This window comes from Montipora foliosa, chromosome 6 (genome assembly GCF_036669935.1).
Source record: "Montipora foliosa isolate CH-2021 chromosome 6, ASM3666993v2, whole genome shotgun sequence".
NCBI lineage: Eukaryota > Metazoa > Cnidaria > Anthozoa > Scleractinia > Acroporidae > Montipora > Montipora foliosa.
Window position 1 is genome coordinate 26,962,825 of NC_090874.1, and position 23,107 is coordinate 26,985,931.

Consider the following 23,107-nt stretch of genomic DNA (forward strand, 5'->3'; position numbering starts at 1 on the left):
GCTACACGGCGATGCTACGTCAACAAAAGCTCTTGACAGTCGATGCTTTTCGTGTTCAGGTACGGTTTGGAAAATATTTTCTTATTGCATTTTTTGCTGGTTTCAATCCAGGTTTGACAAAATATAGCAGTGGTCAGGACACATTGGTGGCTACGTAGTTATTCAAGTCAAGCATTGGAGGGATATAAACTTAAAGCTGAGTGCTGCTTTTTGCTCTTAATTGCAATTTTTGGCATAAGTTTTAATTTTGAATCTACTAAGATTGCAAGATGCCTGGACGGCCTATGACAGAAGAACAGAAACGAAAGAAGAGGGAAAGAGAACGATAACGACAAAACGGTACATCAGTAATAGCTCAAACTTGGTGGCAGAAGTTTCTCCACAAAGTCTTTTCTTGGACACTATTTCTACAGATGAATTATTTCAAGTGGATGCATATTTCTAAAAAGTGGTTTAGTCGTTTTCTCCTTTGTTCAGGAATGAAACTCGAATTTTTATTCTCAACTGGAATTAAATAACAATCATCTGTACTCTTTTTGGACAGAAATAATTGATCTGTTTGCTGGTTTGTTTGACTTTAAAATGCGAGGGAACAAGAGGTTTTTTTACTCCGCTTGGCTAACTGTTTTTTGATGTGCCTCGACATTGAAAATAAAATTTTTCCCGTATGTTATAAACATGTAATCGCAATAGTTTGTTTAGAGCACGTTTTGGAGATCTTGTTTGAAGTTTGTCCTTTGTAGCCAATTCTGGTTCTAAGCCAACCTGGCGTGTTTCAATGAAATACATCAAAGTGTAAATGATCTCGTTTTCAGAGAAAAAGTAGAATAAAGTACATCAATAAAACTCCTTGTTTGACCTTGAACCGACAAAGAAGATCTGTCACATCACGAGCTATAATACGTCTGTGATTTCTAATTTTAGCGTGATTTCTATTCGCTGCCTTTTGACAGTCGAAATGGTTTCTTTCCTTTTCCGTTCGCTTGCTGAGGATTTGCTTGTTTCCTTTTAAAACTATTGCAATTCAAGAAAAATTAATTGCCTAACTGGTGAATTCGACAGTAAATTTCGCTGGAAAAACCGATATCGCACTCATCCCTTCGTGATTCGTGCGATCAGTCGGTTTTTCGGGTGAAATTAGCCGTGGAATGCACTAGTTAGGCAGCGAAGAAAATGACACATTAAGCAATATCCGGGAAAACCAAAAGGCGGACAATTCCAAAGCCTTTTATTACTGGGTTGCCAAACCCAGTCGGAAAATGGGTAGATTTCCGTTTTAGTATTTTTTTCCGTGTCGGTAAAAGTCTTGCCTGTCACTCCCCTGCTAAGTGGTGTCTTTGTGCATAGAGTCTTCTGTGCATATTTTGTTAGGTTTGAGGGGGCTGGGGTAATGCGTAGCTTGCTCTGCACAATTAACCTGTAATGGCGTCGGAAGTCATTGTAACGCAAATGGCGTTTTAGTACATCTTTAAAGAAAATATACCCATATGGAGCTCAAGAATGGAACGTCAAGACAGGCGGTGAAACATAAAGATCTGGAATCTTAAAAGCGACCAGTAATGGACTTCGACAGCGTGAATCTTTCGCCCGTCGAGCCGAAATCAAAATATGCTGTGCTTCTAATATTTCGCCAAGCCTAAGGTGGTGTTACGTACAACACTGAAACCAAATGGAAATTTCTCTGGTAACTTACGGGTTCAACAAAGACAGAGAAGGAATCGAACACCACAGGTAGATCTGTGATCTCTGTTGTGTGTCTCACAGTGTTTACTGACGTGGCATCTATTTAAAGTTTGCCTGTTTGTCTGGCAAGTAACATTCATTTTGTACTCAACTCTGCAAAGGTTAAAAAAAATTGTAAATGTGACAGGGAAAAATTACTTGAATGAAAGCTTGTTGTCTCTTTTGTGCTTTATTATTTACGGTCAAGGTTCTTACGAAAAGGGTTGAATGTGAACTGTCAGAAATTTATTTAATTGCATCTGCTTTGTGATTGTGGGTTTCGCTTGCACGCACGCAACTGAAATAGGAAGGGTTTCTTGCCTCTTATAGCAAATATGTTGCTTGTTTCAATAAATGTTTCGGTGGAAAATATTTCTGTGAAATTTCCAGCTTTTGTAAAGTTATCATGTTGTGTAATTTTCGAGCTTAGCAAATTTGCATACATGTGTGGAAATGTGATACGGGGAGAATTTTTGTGGTAACGCATAAGTCACGAAAATAAACAGGTCTGTTGGAAGCGTGCTTGAGTTTCAACAAAATGACCCCCAAAATCGTCAAAAGATTGTGACGCTAATGAATAATAAAGTAGCTGCTATTACCAAAACGATGGAATTACCTGGTGATAAATAACCTTGTCTTGGAGAGTAAATTTTTGATTTTCCAGAAACAATGGTCAACCTCAGAGAGTTGGGCGATTGTGATCTTTGTGTTGAATTCGCATATTTCTTGTCAAAATTTATAACAATCGAAAGAAAAAGAAAACTAACAAAAACAAAAACCCGGTAGCTTGGCATCATTTGACACAGTTGCTTCACTGTTTCGCTAGTAAACATGCCGCGGTAAAATAACGCGGTAACTTGATCAGAGCACCCGCTGAATTCGATGTGCGATTTACTCGGTGCAGCCAAACTTGTACAATTACAACAAAACAACTAAAATCTCCCAAACTGTTTTTCGCTGATGGTAACTTTTTATATTCGTGGTTCAAAATTAATGTTGTTTTCATGTCGTAGATTTTGTTACCGATGGCAAAATATTTTATTCTCGATCGACCGTCCTGAAACTTCCTTCTGCTCTTCTTAAAAATTGTGTATCCATATTTATTTACTTTTACATCAATATTTGTTTTGCATAAAGCAAGCTAACAAAATCTGTATCTTGCTTGGTTCGCAGTTGATAGCATGAAAATAGAATTTTCGGTCCTATGCTTCTGTTACTGAGTGGTATATTTCTTACTAACCCCGCCGAACAGGTATTAATTTCAGCTTTCAACTTCAGCTTTCAACTTTTGTTTGTAAAGCTGTCAGATGCTGTCAGTGCACGCTTACACTTGTGGTGGAAAGAAGTTGCATGATCAACATGTCAGCCCAGAAGCCAATGTTTCTCGATTCCCTTTTATTTTCTTCAATCTCTCTGGGTTCAGTACTTTGCTAGTAACCACATGTCTTCTCAAGGGGCTATTTATCTAAGACTTCTACCATGGCGCTACAATGATAGACAATACCAAACCAATATCGTGTACTGTTAGACCTACATATTACGCAAAGACAACTGTCAACATGTCATCCCAGAAGACAATGTTTTTCATTTCCCATTTATTTTCTTCAATCTTTCTGGGCTCAGTACTTTGCTAGTAACCACATGTCTTCTCAGGCTATTTACCCAAGACTTCTACCATGGCACTACAATGATAGACAATACCAAAACAATATCGTGCACTGTTAGAGCTACATGTTACGCAAGGACAACTTGAATCTCCTGGAAGACAACACACAGCTTACTTGACTTTATGGAATAAATGGCTGTGTTACTTCACTACCACACGTAAGCAATGCGTGTCAATTTTTTTTAAAGAGGACAGGAATTTCTTCTTTCTGACAAATGATTAATTAATAGGCCGGTAGCCAGGTTTTTAACCTCAGAAAAGGATGTTTCGTCGTACGAACGTGTGAGGACCTGTGAGCCAAAGAGCCTCTGCTGGTATGGCTTCTGGTATGACTTCTGGGTGACCCCCCCCTCCCTTCCCCCCCCCCCCCCCCAAAACTGGAAAAAAATTGCGTGGAACGCTGCACGTACCACAGGCAACCCAGTGTACCCTCACGGAGGGTCTAGTTTTCACTAATCCTAGCCAGTAAGAATAAACAACCCTGGAGCTCCGCTTTTAGGCTTGGCTAAATCTATATATTAGTCATACTCTTGATAATCAAAATTTGGCCAGAATCAGCTAGTCCGAAAAGTGATTCTCCGAGTATGACAAGACGTTTTACATGTTCGCAACGTTGGTTGACATTGCTCTTGGATAGATATTTCGATTTGCCGTTACTGTTCCACGAGCTAAAATTTCTCTTCTTTCCGACTGTAGAAAGAATGGCACACTAGTATACCAGTTGTCAACTAACAATCGGTACTAGGCCTTGGCGGACTGTGCTAGCATAATTTTTGGCATAATTGGAGCAAAAAAGCATATATTTTTAAACGAGCACTGCCACGGCATAATTAACAAATTTTAGCACTTTTTGGAGCACTCTGGTTTCCCATCCAACATTTGGTGTCGTTATTGCGCTCCTATATGTACAGAATCAACGTTATTTTGTGACGGAGCATAATTTCGGAATTCTGGCATAATTTTCACATAATTTGGCAAAATTTCGAGTACTGCTAATAGCATAATATGCCACTTGATTATATAGATACTGATGAAATACCATAATTTTTCCTTTTACTAAAAAATCATATCTTCACCGCGAGCAGTGAACATATCCTTTTTATCTTTCACATGTGAGAATATAGGTGTCGTCATGGTAACGAACACGATTAGCCAATTAAACGCGAGCTTCCTCTTCATTGTACGATACTTTTGTGCTTTAATATAATTCTTCTCTACTACATTAATATTTCTATTGCGAGAGATACTTTCAGCACTCGAAGATAAAATTCGTATCCCAAGCGGCCATGTAATATCCTCTATTTTTTAGCACAATCCGCCAAGGCCTAATCGGTACCCTTTGTTTATATGGCTCTGTCGAGAAGCAAGGTCTCTGCTTGCTGCTACACTCTCTTTTCTAGTATAAATCGAAGTGTCAAGTACATATAGCCGGATGCAAAATCACCTATTACATACCTTCGAATCCAAATCTCCCGCTTTTCAAAGGAAGAATCAAAATCTAAATCTAGAGATTCCCGGCCCTTGGATTTGATGAGATCTCATACAAGGATAAATTCTGGGATGCCGCATAAACAGCTGGAAATCTTGAGAAATGGTCGGATTTTCCAGACCTTGTCTCTTGCACAAACTCATTCTTTTCTTTCCAATTGTAGAAAGAGTGGCACACTAAGTCTGGAGCATTATAATTATTCACAAAGTGATGAACTCTCAAATTTTAGGTAGCTGGCACTTGACATATAGTGTTAAGAAAACAAAGGAGTTTTTGAACCAGCAGGCTTTAAATTGCTTTTTTGGACAAGTCCGGCCCATTGCCAAAGCATTCAGCTCACAAATCACCCACCACTGCATTGCTATTGGCATTAAGCTAAATCAAACTGTCATCTGCTCGCGCGAATTTTGTCATTTCGAATCCATTGTTTCATCGGAATATGAAAATTCCCCGCCGATGCAGCAATCGCCGTTAACACTGACATTTAAAAATTGCTCTTTAATGCCATGTTCACACACACTAATAATGAACGCTTTTCTTGATACTGTGTTATCCTCCTGCGCACAAAGTTTGAAATAAGTCCATCATTTGGATTACCACATTAAAATACTGTAGGAACTTTGTTTCAGAAAAATACCTGAAAAGGCCAACCTCCCGTCTATAAGCGCTAAAAATAAATTTGTTTGGAAGACTTATTTGAACCTAGTCTGCAGCGTAATTTATGTCTTGTTCTGGTGCAGTTATGTTCCATTTATTTCTACCTCTGTAGGTGGCCTCAAAGTAATAACTCAGTTTTGAAAGTGTAGGAGAATATTGTGACTAAGGCTCTCACGTGTGTGCTGGTAAAAAAAATTACAGTTAAGGCCATCTTATACCCTAAAAACATATGGTAAAAAAAATTCAATTGAGATAAATGACAATTTCTTTTGGTTTCGCTTTAGTTAACAACAACAGGAACCGGCGATGAACTTATATTGACCATAATAAATTAAGTCTTCGGAGAAAACCTGTCATTCAGTGCTAGAAGTTTTAAATTCTCCAACTTATTTTCTACCATTATTTATTCCCTTTTATTAAAAGCAGTGTTAATTAAAAGGTTTATTTTTCTTTCAGAAGCATTAGATCCCTCATTTAAGACCATTTAATGACTTATATTATAATCCTTATTTGGTTGTTATCTTTAGGCTACAGTGCGAATAACGAATTATTGATGAAAACTGCAGGGAATATTATAATAAAAACTGTTTATTAAAGCAAGAGTTTTTTTCTGTATAACCTGCCAGCTGTATTTAGATACACGACAGTCAAATTCATTTGGTGAAATGAAACTTCAGCCTCTTTTTCAAAGCGCTTATGTTTACATTTGTCCCGCGAACTCCTTAAATATGTGGCGGGATAAACCCACGGCAAAATTGGTAAAAATAACAAAAACGATTATTTTAAGCTTATTCCACTGTTTTCTATGATTTTCTTAACAACATTTTCACGAAAAATCTGTCATTACTGTGAAAAAAAAACATAATTCCGTTTTGATTCTAAGAAAAGTTCTGAAAATTAGAGTAAAATAAACGACTCCTCATACCTTTGACACTCTTTATCAGAGAATGTCACCTCGATGGTATTTTACTTACATAAGAGATAGAAAACACAATTTATCCCGTGATGTCCTGACAGTACACATCTATGACTTGTGCTTTCATCAATTTTTTCAACTAGTGGCCTAATTGACGTCATCTTTTTAAAATTTCAGACAACAGATGACCAAGGAAAAGGAAGGTTTAGCCTTTATCACACTAAGAACAATATGATTGTAGAGTCGCATGAGTTTACTTACCCTTTTTTCGTCGGGTCTTGAGCTCTGTTTCTAAAGGGAGGTTATTTACGAAGCGACAGTCTGTCGCCGAACGTTGTACCTGAAGTGTATTTGACTCGTCACTTTAAAATCAACGATTCTCTTCTTGCTGGATGGATGTATGTTCTCATTGATTCAAAACCCGAGGTCGTTTGCGAGACTCAGCGAAGTAGATACCACCTCTCTGGGATGCGTCGTGATTCATTTGGTTGTCGAAACCTGAAGCTAAGCGATTTATCTCACTTTTTCACCTGCTCTGGAACTTTGATTTCGAAATACCGTTTTGCATACATGGCCTGTCAAGTCGGATTGGATAGAATTACATATTTAGCGCAATGAGTAAACGTTAATCAGATGGATCTCATCTTTTACACTGTCTTAAAGTATGTAGAAATAAACCAATCTATATCTTTGCGTGGTAGACGGCCTCCCACAAATCCAATCCCATTTTTCAGTAATAGTTCGCTGAATGAAGTGTCACGCTAAAAGCTTAAATTATTCAGTTCATGATGGTGAAAATTTAACGCAAAGCTATAAATAATTACATGAATTTAAACACTATTATAAAAAAAACCTTTATAAAAAGAGTAGTAAGACTAGTTTTGCATGATTACAAAATGATAATCAGTTTGAATTTTAAATTATAAAAGAACTGAACAACACGTCGAGTGGACACAACGCATAATTAGTATCTTGCATCTAAAATTTTAGTTGTATCAGCAGCTAAAGAAGCTCTTCAATCAGGGTTTTTTCTTCTGAAAACACATCTGAGTTTTTTTCGTGGCCACGACAAGTGCGTTATCATTGTCATGTAAGATAGCAGTTATGGAAACTTATCTCTAGTGACTTATCTGCAATTCATAATAAAGCAGCCCCTACAAAATTGCTGAACAGATTTGCCAATTTATTCGTCTTAAAGATTTACGCTTATATGGGGACTTGTGAAGTGATACATATTAAAAAGAATTCTCGTTTTATTTCCCATAGTCGTTGACAAGAAATACTTTTATAACTCCGAATCATGTCCGTGATGTCATAAAAAATTAGCAAGTAATGAATCATCCCTCGAACATGTGGTAAACCACTGCTATCATTAATTTTAGTTTTAAGGGTCACGATTGGATAGAAACTACACCTAGATAGGTTATGGTACTTTGAACATTGACCACACAAACCTCTCAAACGCAAGACCGTTAATCAGCCAAAGGATAGTCCTCAGTTTTTAGTTTCTCCTTCCATCTCAGAGATATATGCATCACTTAGATGTAGACTTATTCTGGAATAACTTGAATAAAGAACACTTTTAGTTGTATCATCTTGTAAGTTCATCTTTTGTATCATAATATGACCACGATAAGGTATCATTTTAATTTACTAATCTAGCTTCATAAAGAAGTCGATTCAAAGATTACAGTTTTTCTGTTTTGGAAGTCGGACGACAGATGAGATTTAACTTGTCACAAAAAGCTTAACATGATCCCCGCGCCAACAAACCAACGATTGTAGACGTCAATGTAAGGCGAGTTGTACACATTTTATCGATTTTTAAAATGATGCACAATGAGTGAAAAATACAATTTAGTTTTAGCAAGCCTACATTTCCAGTATCTGAAACGACTGATAAAGTTTTAATTATTTCTTTGACTTCAAAGCATAATAATTTGCCTCGGCGGAACCATGACAGGAACAGTATGTATAATATGCAGATGTGGATATGGGCAAAGTACTCAATGAAGTGACAGTTCCGAAAGCGTTTGTTCGGAACAGGTTTTAGTTAAAGGATACCACAAGTTGCACCGGACTATCCGCGGAAACATACATAGGGCCCATTTCTGCAAGGTTCCTAACCTAAAGAAATTAGAAAGAAAGATATATAACTAGATTTAGTCTCGTTTGTTAAACTCGTTTTCTGAAAGCATCTATTAGACCCTTGAGGTTCGTTAAAAGAATTTTCATTTTAATTTTTATCCAATCTGTACCCATGTCACGCGAAATTTTGACAAGTGATCTGAAACTTAGAAGACGAGCGCTAAAGCTTTTGAATGTAATGTTTTTTGTTTGAGTTTCCTGGGAGGGGCACAGGTCACGTGTAAAGAAGAGGTAAGGTTCGTCACTGACTGAATAGCGCTGTCTATATTTTACGAGATGCATCAGTTGACATATTAATCAGTGTTGTCAGACTGTAGGTTTATAGATCATCAAGGCTACATCAAGACGGATGACTATCCAAAACCCCGTAAAAGGCAGGAAGATTGTCATGGCCGCTGTCCTATGGCGTTTTTTAATTCAGTGCCAAACGTACTGAACGGTGATGTGTGAATAGTGGGCTGTTTGCTTTAACGGGTCAATTGGTCGACCATTAAGCACATTTTAGAAACCTTTTTTCCTAATCTTACAAGAATATTAAATACGATTTTTCTCAGTTTGATCGGGCTCTCCAGGGTTTATTCAGATACCTGAAACTGCCATTAAAGCTGTCTAAAGAGAGAGGTTTTTTAACACCAAAGCCATCTTATTCTGCCACACAGATGATCGACTCAGTTGGCAGTAGGCTTTTGTATATTATGCTTTTGTTTCCCCACTAAAATGCTCCACTTTAATGCTGAATTTTTCCCTTTAGAATGTTTGGTCTCTCCTCAAAAGTCGCTAAAATGCTCGGATTAGCGCTTTGCACTATTACTAAAAATAGACCTCGTCACATGGACCATATGGTTTCTAAAAAGGAGGTAGAATGTTTAGTACTAAACCCTGTTGATGTAAATCGGACTCACAGCATCCAGATAAATGACCATAAATTGCCGAAATCTCTCAAAGAGTTGCAGGAATCAGGAGAGCAAGTCTTCATACCGCTGCCAAAACCATCGTAAGACATCGAGAAATGTAAATGGCACCTGATAGAAAATTACCCACAGCTAAGAGAACTGTTTGGCATGTCCCCCCCGCCACCCATACTACGTTATATAACGTTGGCATGTCCCCCCCCCCCCCCCCACCCATACTACGTTGTATAACGCAAAGAAAAATCCTTGCATGAAAGATATCTTAGTCAGAGCAAAACAGACAACCATTGGCGAGCAGAAGTAGCGTAGGCCCATCAACACTTTTCCAACATGTCAACCTGTCAACGGAGTAGAATAGGGAACAGAACTTGCACTATGGTATCATTGATTTCCTTCCAGCATCGAACCTTTTTTTTGCATTTTCGCCGCAGACCGACGGCCATTACCTATGCTCGGATTAAGCGCGTGGTCACTTCCACTATTTACACCACCTTATACAGCCCCTCACTCGTTTAAAAAGGTCGTCACGTTTGCCTGTCAATTTCAACCCTCTGCACTTTAAACACTCAATTGTGTATTGTTCTGATCGTCTCTCGAGAACAGGGCCAAGAAGACGGTCAACGTCGCTTAAAACCGAAATGATTGACGCGAATATTATTCCTCATTTCCACTATTTGCACCACCTTAGCCCCTCACTCGTTTAAAAGGGTTGTCACGTTTGCCCGTCAATTTCAACTCTCCACACTTTAAACACTCAATTGTGTATTGTTCTGGTTGTCTCTCGAGAACAGAGCCAAGAAGACGGTTGACGTGGCTTAAAACCGAAATGATTGACACGAATATTATGCCTCATTTCCCTTGTGACTCTTACAGACTGAACTTTGTTTGTCTGAGTCACTAGGGGGTCTATAATTTCAGGACGTCATTAATTCACCGAAGTGGAGGTGGCTAATGGTGGATATCAAGCCACCGAGCCGCGAAGCGGCGAGGTAAATGTCCAGCATTAGTAGTACATACACAACACAAGTGAATAGTGCTCTCCGCGCGCTGATTGACCTGATTGGCTAACTCAGAGGTGATTTTCCAAGTACTAGTCACCTTCACTTCGGTGAATAATTGTTAACTAGCTACCGCCAGCAAGGTAAATAGTTATTTTCGAAGTCGTACGCTCTATAACACAACTCAAGGTGGCGCACCATCGAAGACTCAAAGGTGAGCGAAAAGCCGAAAAAAATGACATGGCCGCCTGTCGGCTGTCTTCTAAGAGGATCTCAATGGGGCTTGACCGTTGGCCGTAACATGGCCAAAAAGTTAACCGTTAGGCATAAAAACGCTTAAAATTCAACGGGTGTCTAGAAAACTAAGACCTAAGACCTAAGACCTAAGACCTAGAAACCTAAGACCTAAGACCTAGAAAACTAAGACCTAGAAAACTATAGAATATATAAAAATCATTAAATTTCTTATATAAAATAAAATCCCAACCACTTGCCAACAGTGTATTGTTTTTCCGGTGTAATGCGGTGATGGTTTTCGGATTTAAAAGATCCATTTGCCCTACTGCTAATAAAATTCATGAAAGCAAATAACAAATATTCCGTTAAGAGTATTGTGCAGTTTGTACACGCGCGTCAAACCTGGAAAACGTCAAGAGAATTAGAATTTTTAGACCGATGTTTAATTAGCTTGTGAGCGGGCCCTATTTGGGTTTCATGTAGGCTTAGTATCGCCCGAGCGCTTCAATAGAAGGGCCTGCTCGCAAGCTAATGTTTAATAAACAGATGTTTCCCTTAACAGTTTAGTTTTTACTTTTGGTTACAAGTCGTAAAGCATGTATTATTTCGGGAGTCTCCGAGTTGAAATGCATGCGTCCTTTCAGTAATTTGCAAAATGATCCCATGCCGCGGTTTCTGTGTTGTGAAACAATATTTATTAGGGGAATGGTAAATCTCATCTTCCGTTGGAGATTTCCGTTGGAGATTTCTGTCGCGTTTTATGCTGTTTTAGTACTATCGGCGCGACATTTTCTAGCTATTGGAGTCTCGAGCTCGGATTTTTAGAGGTAAAGTCTCGGACTCGAATTTGATAGAAACGAAAAAAGCCTCAGTCTCGAATTTTTAAACAAGGGTCTCGCACTCTCGCAAACTCTCGAATTCACCATTCTATACCTCTGATATTAATTTTTGTATGCGCCTGATTGATTTGGTAATTCCCGCACAGAAATAAATTTGCCCTTACGGAATTTAAACTGCGATTGGTCGCAACACAATAAACATTCCAGACATGTTTCGGCGGTGATAGTTTTTTCTTGCTTGTCTAACAATGGGTCGAACCTTAACTATCCGTGAAACGATTCAGTATGAGTTTGGTCGATATCAACCTCATAGTAATAACCTTGTGTATTACAATACCAGATGTGTGTTTCGTTGCGGCGACTGCTAAGTGTGAAAAGTAGTGACTTCCTTCCTGACGTGGGAGTCTCAATTGAGGGTAAAAAGTTACTGTTAAAGGTTACGTTATAAATACACGTTACAGCTACGGTTTTTTGTTCCACAGTTGTTCGAATTTAATATAGAAATTCGTAATTGTTGATGTTGTTGATTTAGAGATGATGCATGAGTGGTTCAGTTAAAGCAAACGGTTACTGTTACTATGCCTATTTCTTTGAAAGTGAAACTTTCCACGACCATGCACGATGTAGTATATTAAATTATACAATTTCGTTGGATTATGGTAGCAGGTTTCACTATTGTTTTCTTTCAAGAGAACAAGGTAATTCTCTCTTTTGACTAACGACTGATTGTGATTAGGTGTGCGTCTAGATAAAATCCACAGGTTATCATTTTAAGCGACAACTACTGTACATTACGGAGTTATTCTTCGTATGTATTTAGCGACTGCTCAAATTAGGTATGGTTTTGGCTTTTCAAGTAATTTTTTTTAACAAATATTACATCAGTGGCGTATACACGTGGGGTGTATACGTGTTGATATCGACCATACTCATACTGAATCGTTTCACGGATAGTTAGGTCTAGGTCTTAGTTTTCTAGATCTTAGGTCTTACAAGGGCACCCAAAGTCAATTTTCGGAAAATATCTGTTCGGGAGATGATTTGAGATCTAGAATTTTCGGAACATTTGTTGTAAAATGTTTTGCTTCCCTGCCTGTCCTAGGAATTTCGAACATCTAAAACATGGTATAATTGCACATTTTAAACGGATTTTTACCCTAAAAAGGTCACCTAGAATTTTCGGGAGGTAAGTTTTAATCCCTAGAATTTCCGGATTACTAGACCGTTCAGCTAGAGAATCCGAAGAGATGAAAAATTTTAGGGGATAAAAATATGCCTATATCTACCGTTTAAATACTAAAACACGTTTAACAATGTTACGTTTAAGTGGTTTTGACCTGTATCATCGTTGGGTGCCCCTGATTGCTGGTATCACAGCAACAATATGCTTCAGTCGATCAGCAATATCTGGCATTTTCTGTAGGAAGTATGTTCAACAATGTCGGAAACCAAAGCTGAAGAGACGGCTGCTCGTGTGGATGGAGGCAAAAAGAACCTTTGCTGGGGCTCGTACTTCTTTTACATTTGTAACCATTATGCAAGAAATCCCTGTGGGCCAAAGGTTGAAAGACATGCATAATTAAAGAAATCTTTACTTAGACCAAATGCACTTTCCCCCTTTAAGCGGATCTTTTTATGGCCAGTGCCACCGTTTGGGTTAATTTATGACCATCTTGACCATTTACTAGTTTACTAAATGGTAAAAATGCTGCCGAGGGGAAGGGAGATTTTTAGTTATGCTTGCGGCAATTAAACGACCGTTCGTGCGTAGAATAGGTCTTGAGCAGGAAATTAATCTTTGACTAAGGCAAAGGTTTTTACAAGTCTTGTAAAGTGCTAAAGACATTAAACTTGTGGTTGTAAAAAGTGCTACAAACGAAATTAAGTTCCATTTATATATACGATATTGAATGCAGGGTGAAAAGACGCTTTTTCTTTGAATATCCACGATACGATACATATGCCTTAGTACTATCAAGAAAAGACAGTATGTTTGCTTACTGGCCGTGGCAGGCTTTTAAGCTGAGTAACACTGGACATGCGTTATATGCATTGTACACGTAAAAAAATCCATGAAGGTTACGTTAAAGGAAAATAACTATGATGTTGCTGAATAGTTGTTTCCATTTTATGAAAAATAGGAGTACATTAATCAAAAGGTTTAATTTAAACATCAGTAACGGTAATGATCCATCACCCGTTACAAAATAAACTGATCATAAGTTCCACTAGTCCTGTTCCGGGAATCCCTCTTACCCCGCCCTGAAAATGGGCCTGAAACCCAGGCGGGAAAAGAGAGAGTCCTGTATTACTTGCAGGTGCATGCTCGGAATGAGCCAACCATATTGCATGAGATGCCAGACTGGATATGTAAATAAAGGGAACCTTGAAACTCCGACAAAAAATCGTATATGAAAATTACTGTGTCGTTCACAGTGTCAGAAAAGAGATCATCTAAATTATGCCTCGTCGTGACCAAACGAGGAGAAAAAACCCGATCGCAGTGATATTGGAAAATTATTGCCGAATGAATGTAAGGACTGAAAGAAGATCGCAATAAATCGATGCAAAGGCTGAACTAGTAAATATAGCATAGGATTTCACTAAGCGACAAAACAGCTCGGAGTCAGAATTTCTTATTATCTGCAGTACTTTACCTCTAACAGTCTAACAATAAGTCTCAGAAGGAAAGTGGTTTTAAGTAGCAACAATAAAAGCAAGGTGACACACGCTTTCAAGAAGCATTTTTCATTCTTATTAATTAATATTCACGAAATCGTGGCAATTAACGTCCGAATAATCGATGTTTGACTGTGCATATATATGTATAACTCTAATAGGAACATTATTGCTTCATCATTGCGTTATCAACACAAACTGGTATGTAAAGAGACAAATAGTCCAGATTGTGATTCAATTTCGTTTAACTTTTTATTTAACTTTATCAGGAATAATGCTCACTTTTTCTGTTATGCAATCGTCTTTTTGTTTTTCCGGTATAAAAATCATTGCAGTCTCAACAGGCAGCTCTACATAAAACCTTAGCCATTTGGCCTCGGCCCGAAGTATGTCCTTGTAAGGAAAGAAAAGTGCTTTGAAAAATTAAAAGTCTGAGTAAATTACCCTACTCTAATTACTCAAAAAAAAAAAAATTCTGTTTGTCACCGGTGTTTGTGTATTATTCCTGACAAAACTGAGAGTATTTACGACATTTTTTACTTGACTGTTTTATATTGCGTGGGTATCCAAACAATTTGACAATTTTATTAGTCTTCAATGAGCGATTCACATCCACGACCTACATACAGTATATTTGTAAGTTTCAAGGAGTCTCGGGAGAGCAATGAAATAAAAATTTGATATTTTTCTGCGCCAACAACTTGCAGCTCTTCAGTTGGGTTTCAGGCACGAAATTCCATACTTTCAGTTGTAATCCATCTGATCTTCCACGATTGGGACTCACGATAAGAAGGACTGATTTACAATTAACATCGGACTCGGATCGAAGAAAATCGTAAACATATTAAAGGGACAACCACGTAGCAAACAGACTTGGCCAAATCCTGTTGCAGATTTATCAAAACCATCATTACCGGTAACGACAGTTGTTCCGCCTTAGGCACAAAGGAAAAGTGGCATTTCTTAAATGCGAGATCAATTGCCTCCAGAAACTTTGCGTTATAATTTTCTTTCACATTAACCCCATGTATCCAGTGTAAAAGCACTCGGAATAAACTATGCCCAAATAAGGAATCTTTTTCCAAATATGGTTTTTCCCCCAGTTTTGGGGGAAAAAATGGTGTCATTCCGAGCATGCGCCTGCAAGTAATACAGGACTCCCTCTTCTCCCGCCTGGGTTCCAGGCCCATTTTCAGGGCGGGGTAAGAGGGAGTCCCGGAACAGGACTAAAGTTCCACGGGAGAGACTCTGCATATGATGGGGCAGGGATGCTCGTCGGAAATTTGAATTAAACCCCTAAAGCTATTAAGGAGACCAGGCGTTTTTAACCCCTAAAAGAGACCATATTCACCCTGCTAGCAGAGGTTTCTTTCTGGCCAGTCTTTTAGCATGTATGAAGTCGTTCGCGTCTCTTGTATTTCGCGTAGTACAAGAGACGCGAACGACTTCGTACATGCTAAAAGAATTGCCAGAAAGAAACCCCTGCTTGCAGGATAGACCATATTTAAAACATTAAATGCATGTTTTTATATTTCCTCAATCAATCAATCAAAGACTTCATTTAACGTCGAATTTGTTGACAGCAAACAAAGTGCTAATATCTCCGAAGAAAATAAATCTATAAAATAATTAAAGTAATCAATAGGTGAAATAAATAGATAAATACATAAAAAGAAATATTAAGTATTATGTACAGGTAATTTAAGAATTTAATATTGGTCACAAAAAGAACAAAATTCATTTTACAGATGGACAGTTTGTAGTGCATTTTTGAAGGCAGCAAGAGAGGTGGACACACGGACATTATCAGGCAACAAGTTCCATAGTTTGTTGGCATGATATCGAAGTGAATGAAGACCATAATTTGTTGTACTTACACGTGGAATAACTAGTCTGCGTTTGCCTCGTAAACTGATGCTGGTTTGGCGCTCGGTAAAAAGATCAGAGATATAATTAGGTGCAGCATTGTTTAATGCCTAAAAAAACTAATATAAGCATATCATTTATCATTGTGCTCTCAGACTAGGCTGATTAATTTCTTGTAATACTTTTTCATACGAATTATTAAAATCATTAAAAACGAAACGAAGAATGGATTCATTGAGTTTCTCAATTATATCAGCATTTCGCTTGCCACAGTGGAACCAGACGGTGGAACAGTAGGTTAAATGTGGGAGAAAATAAGCCAGATACAGCCTCTTCTTGGCATGAGTAGAGATGAAATGTTTATAACGCTTCAGAACTTGCAACTTGCGGCTAACCTTTCTTACAGTATCCTTAACATGAACATTGAAATTAAGATCTCTATCGATACTGACACCAAGAAGTTGCATTCTATTGGCAATATCGATTACATGCAGTGGCATTAAGTGAAACAGGGAGATCGTTGGCGTTAGTTCCAAACCACATAGAGAGACATTTGTCATGCCGTTAGCCTGGAACCAATCATATAATAGAGTCAAATCGCTTTGCAGAGTGGTCTGAGCTGTAGTTGGTTTCAATCCATGAAGAAAAAGTTGAGTATCATCAGCATAAGAATTAATAGTAGAGTTGGCCGGCAAGAGTAGCAAATCATTAAATAACAAGGGTCCGAGAACAGACCCTTGAGGCACGCCCTTACAAAGAGATAACCAAGTAGAGTAGGCATCACCAATCTTTACCCTCTGAAATCGATTGCCAAGTAGCTTGCTAGAAATTTTACACTGTTCTCTGATAGGCCATATGCTTTGAGCTTGGATAACAATAACTCACGGGGAAGGCAGTCAAATGCCCTCGAGAGATCAATGCCTACCATGGCTGCATGCTCCTTACTGTCCAAAGCACCAAAGCAGTCCTTAATTCCTCAAGAAGACGTTGTAGCGCAGTCTGACAGCTATAGTATTTGCGATATACTGATAAATAAGGTGAGAATTTATCCTGAACATAGTCACAAAGTTGCATAGATAGAATACGCTCGAAAATATTGTTGAATGCAACTAGCACAGTAATTGGTCGATAATTGAAAACAGGTGTCACTTGTCCATACTTCAAGGGAGTAGTATATCCATCACTGAATATTTAAGTGTTAAATAACTTAGCAAGAGGATCAGCATATCCACCACTGATTATTGAAGTGTTAAATAACTTAGCAAGAGGATCAGCACTAATGCCAGCTCCTTCAGGGCTACTTATGATGACGTTTTTCCCAAAGCACTCCAGTGAGACCAAATTCCTAAATATACACACCTAACGGTGAGACGAAGAGCATTCCCCCGCCCCTTTCATATATGTCCTCCCCCTCTCCCCCCGGGGTGTAAGTTACCGCCGCCTTCAGTGTAAACAGTCTGGTATGGCAGTGCCAACTTGAGACGTTGAAAATACAGATTAAATGCTTTAGTTTGAGCTTTGAAATTGAATTTCCAAATAGTAACTATACTTTTAAATACTGTAATCTGATAGAAAAAATACAATTTCCATTCGGTTTAGATCATTGAATGATCCAGCCATATTTTTTTTGTCAGTACGTGTTTCATTCTCCAAATTGGGCCTCGCAGTGATGACCACCATGCGTGATTGATTGGGTTATCTGCGATGCTGATGTACGTGTTGCTACCTTGGTTTGCGAACACAAAATCCTAATAGTTTTAATGAGGTTTTTCTTAGTCTTCGGCCTTTTCAGTAATGCCAGCTTTCACTGCTGCTGAAGAGCAAACCTGATAAAAACGCCGCATATTTGTATAAAGAAGGCGATGTTTGGCGGTTGGCTCACAGGGTTGACATTGATTTCGAATGGTACTCAATGTTAAACCCTGTTGGATAGGGTTAGTTTCTGGATGGGTGACCTTGTAGGAATAACTCTTGCCGTAGGCTCCCGGGGAGCAGGGTCGGCGTAGTGATGAGTGCACTCGCCTTCCTTTCATCGTCGCGGACTCGACGTCATAAGTGGGTTTAGTTTGTTGTCGGTCTCTACTCTGCTCCGAGAGGTTTTCCCCCGAGTACTCCGGTTTACCCCTCTCCTCAAAAAGCCAACAGTCCAAATGCCAATACGATCTGGATAAGAGGGCCGCAAGTTAGAAAACTGCGTGGTAGGTTATTGCGTCTCCCTCTCTAAATGAAAGCTATCATTACCGCGCACCGGTGGCTCAGTTGGCTGAGCATCGGGCTGCCATGCGGGAGGTCGTGAGTTCGACTCAGGCCGGACCAACATTCAGGGTCTTAAAATAACTGAGGAGAAAGTGCTGCCTTTGTAATTACATACGCAAAGGGTTAAGACTTACAAGCCTTCTCGGATAAGGACTATAAACCGTAGGCCCCGTCTCACAACCCTTCAATGTTAATAATCCTGTGGGACGTAAAAAACCCCATACACTGTTCGTAAAGAGTATGGTATGGAGCTCCCGGTGTTATGGTCAGGCCTCATTTCATTCATTCATGTGCTGGGTGAGATCGTTAATTGACTGATAGCGGCTGCCAGGGGCGCCTGTATATGCTGATGTCCGATCTCACCCATAGATTACTTGCTTTTAAAGCGCATTTGAATATGTTCATAGAAAATGCGCTATATAAATTCATTACCATTACCATTACCGGAGCTCAGCGCGCGCGCGCGCGGAACACCATTGTTAAGAAAATATGGTAACCCAAGCACATGGGCATTTTGTCTGAGCATGCGTGAAGGGAATCGAATTATTCGAGTTCTGCGCCATTGTTATTTTGAACGCGCTGCCCGCGGGTTTTTAAACAGGCGATCTACACTTTTAAAAATATTTTGTCAAGAGAGATGAAAGATTGTAACAAAATTACACACTTTTCTATCACTATGGATATTCTTCGAGTTTGTTGGGCGTTCCGATGAGAATATTTTAATGATCAAATTGCGAACAACACGAGATAAAGGCCCAAAGAAGTGGAGTTTGGCATTTGATTTACCGAAGTTCAAGATGTTCACACGAGAAGGCAAATGATGCAGGTTAGTTTGAAGATGTTGAAGCTTTATTGTAATGAATCATAGGGCTGCATATTGACACGATCCTCAGATACACCACCCTTTATGAGATGGAAATTTTGAAGTTGAGCTGATTTTGCTTCAACTTTGAAGTAAGTTTTCATCATAATTCCGCCGGCCCCCAAGCTTTAAATTACTTCAAATAACATTGTGTCTTCTTCCGCTTTGCAGCCGCTTGGGACTCCAGGCTTTAAAAATTGCGCTGTTTGTAGGATGACAATGTTATTACAACAGCTTTTGGCAAATTTTTATTTGGGAAGTTTTGATAGATTTTCCAAGTCGTGGATCACAAAAGTCTTCTGTCTTGCTGCTCTCCAAGTCTGTTGTGCAGAGCATTTAGTTGTCCATTTTTAACAAGGTTGTAGTGTCATTTCAATACACGATGACTTTTGCAATTTTTTTTCCTGTGCTTCAGTAGGTATTTTTGTAATTGCGTTTTTCGTCTCCTAGAGCTAACTTAAGTCAAAAGTTCGGTTAAACTACCCTTTTTCGCCGGCCCCCAAGTACGAGAACACTTTTAGTGCATCGTTTGTTTATTTGTCCTCCGCTTCATCTGGTTTATTTATTCCGAAAAAATGCGTGCTCTTTTTTGTAGCAAGGCAAACTACTACCGTTTACTGTCGAAGATTGCACATTTGGAGCTTGTCCATGTAGTTTTCGAACCGGATGGCGTAAGCTCTGTTATCGTGTTTATTTCATTAGCATGCTGTTACCTAGCAGACTAGCATTAGAAGCTCGTCGGTTTTTTTTTTCTACGTGCAGCAATTGAATTCACCTCAGCAAGTGTTCTTAGACGAGCGATTTAAGAAATAAGTGAGAATGCTCATTCAAAAAGATTTGGTTGTAATTCTGGAGACGAGCTCTGTAGGGCAGAACAGACATTTCGCTTTTAGTGTGTATCCCTTAGCCTGTAGAGGAATGCCAATCACGATTTCTTTAGATGTATGTGTTAGTTATACATTTGTACAAAACAAATGTTAGGAAACACCTTTTACTTGCCAAAATCCCGTTGTACCGTCTAGAATAAGTGAAACATGCACTTGATTATCTTCAAGACCTGTCACTATATTTTGATCATCTTCTCAACAATCATTAGAAGCTTGTCTCTTTGTGCTTTGTAGTGACATCTGTTCAGACATGTATTCTGAGCCATGATTATTATTATTATTATCATTATTATTTAACAATTATTCGTCGAAGGCGAAGTGATTATCGGTGAATATTCACCGAGACGAAGTAGAGGTGAATATTCACGGATAATCAATGAGCCTGAGGCGAATAATTGTTTTAGTATAAATACACAGGTGATTATTTCAAAAAAGAGAAAAAAAAAACATTCAACGCGAAAAGCATCTTCACTTGAAATGGCAAAACGACTACTGGCAGCCATTTTGTCCGTCGAGGTGATTATCGGCTTATAATCCGAGATAGCGAGCCAATGAGAGCGCGCGATTTTGTATAATCACCTGTGTATTTATACTAATATTTTTTATTACTGACGACATAAGAAGCGACAAGCACAATTATAAGGCAAATTATGTGTTTAAATTGGTTGATGTTCTTTTGTTTTGACATGACGTTAGGGAAACACAAGTCTTCTTAACAATAGGTTAAAAACAAAACCATTCTCCTTGCAGCTAGAAAGGAAGTCAGCAACGAATATTAATTTAAACACAGCTTCTATTTTGTTACTTACGGTGAAACTGCGAAACACAATATTTTGCTTATTTTTCTTTGGATCTTAGTTGCTCATTTCATAATTCACTTTATATTTTTTTTCGAAGCGACTTCAATTCTAAGGTCTTTTTCAGGAAAAATAGTTTTCTCCTCTTTGCGCGAGCTAGTTTTCTTGGTAATGTACTAATCACATGACATTTGAAATTTTATAGGACTAAATTTCAGACCGATCGTTTTTTAATAAACACTAGAATGTACTCTCATTAGAGTGGTTTTCAATTGAGTGTCGAAAGTAATTAGTGAATTACTTTGGTTTATGATTACTTCACTCAGTGATTGGTTCAAAGTTCTCGCGCCATTTTTTCAACCAGTCAGAAGTGAAACCAAAACCAATCGTGGCTCGCGCGTGCAAATTTTCCCGCGCTTTGTGTCCGCTACTTGTAATTACTTCGAGTTTTGATTGGTTTACTGGATTGTCTCCGAATAGTCTTCGAATTGCCCGAACACTCCAGTCCCCAGAGGCTGTCCTGCCCCCACACCTCAAGTCCGACAGTCCGTACGGGCGGTAGGACTTTCCCGATTGCGCTGAGCACCTTTTGAGCACTTTTTTTAGTTTGGAGTATTATTTTGCATTTTGAGCACCCTTAAGCACTGTTTCGCACTTTGGGCAACATTTGAGCAATATTTCACATTTCGAGCAAATTTCGAGCAAAATATGTCTTCTAAAACACTTTACAGCAAAAACTGTGTCGCTCGCAACGAGAATCGTGTTCCAGGTCATAAATTTTAATAACTAATGATGTTGTCAAGAATAAAAGACCGTTGTCATGGAAAGGCACGTGGACTTATCCTTACTGAGCGTGAGAACAGAAGTTTGTGATTGGCTGATGTATCATGTGTGTGTCATCTCAAATTTCTAAATCATCTGATATCTAGGCTTTACACTAGTATTGCTGAATTTATTTACAATTCGTAACCGGCTTTAGTTTTTGAAGAGCACAAATGGAAGCACTAAATCAGTCAGAAAACAATAGCACTGAAGACGAAGACGTGATTGATACAATTACAATAACAGTAAATACTGGAGCCTCCCTAAGTGCTCCAGAAAGTGCTTCGATAGCACGAAAGCGAAAAGTTCCGATCAACAAAGGGAAGAGCAAGCAAAGAGGAAGCGTCAAAATCACCAATGTGAGTATAGGGGATCGTCTCAAAGAGTACTCAAACCAACACTTTGCAGTGGTATAAGGAAAGCTTGGAGGTAACTGTTCACAACTTTTAGCACTTTTTGAGCACTATTTTGAGATTTTGAGCACTTTTTAGCCATTTTTGCCAGCACTTTTTTAGGATTTTACGAGCACAATCGGGAAAGGCCTAACGGGCGGACGGACGTACGAACCTACGGAGATACGTGACTTCATAACCAAAATTTCTCGCATGGATAGATTTCCAAAAAAATCTTACCCATGGTGCTCCGCTCGCGCGCTTGGCTACAGTTAAACGGGCTACAGTTAATTCTTCTGTAAAATGTCGACGATCAATAATTATCCTGTTCCACGCTTCCAGATAGTTGGGAAACAAAAACAACTGCATGTAAAAAGCGAGTGGGCCTTCTCATTTTTTGCACGCTCTTTTTCCTCTTTCCCGACTATCTGGGAGCCTGCAACAGGCTGATCAATAATAACATGACCTCGAGCAGGCGTTATTGTCCCATGCTGGACAGGTGACCATGTTTGTGAATTAACCTTTCTTTAAACTTCTTCACACTGAACCCAAAACCTAAAATTGAATTAATTGATTTTGGTATTGACAAATTGACAAATTACCTAAGACGAAAACTGAAAGAGGTGTGTCCAACAGGTTCCTGTTGCCACAATGGCTGGTTTATGGTTTTAGACGAACGGTAAATACACTTTAAACTAACTTGAAATGACAGTAAAACTAAGAAAAACGGGATGACGTCGACTATTCGTGCAAAGCTGTAACAGTTTGTATAGTGTCCCCAAACGTTGTCATCTCCTTCGCTTTTCTTCTCTTTAATCTCCTTTTGTTCTTTATTTTGGTACTCTGAGGCAGTTTTTATTGTCATTTCAAATTTCAATCTTTAAGAAATGCTAAAATCTTTTACTTCTGAATTTGCCCTTTATTGTTGTTTTCTAAAACCTTGTCGTTGGTCGGATTTTTAAG

The 23,107-nt window shown here is 38.7% G+C and overlaps 1 protein-coding gene across 5 annotated transcripts in view; it reads right to left on the reverse strand.

Annotated features, from left to right (window-relative positions):
- The window catches only part of LOC138007064 (histamine H2 receptor-like), a 60,454-nt gene extending 51,921 nt beyond the window's left edge, over positions 1-8,533 (reverse strand). For 2 of the 5 annotated variants that reach the window (XM_068853775.1, XM_068853768.1), the window contains exon 1: positions 6,712-7,143. The gene's annotated coding sequence lies outside the window, so the exon portion shown is untranslated. Of the gene's footprint in view, positions 1-6,711; positions 7,144-8,514 lie in introns of those variants that run through there. The other 3 variants (XM_068853764.1, XM_068853765.1, XM_068853766.1) reach the window with 2 other exon arrangements.
- Between the last annotated feature and the right edge of the window lie 14,574 nt (positions 8,534-23,107).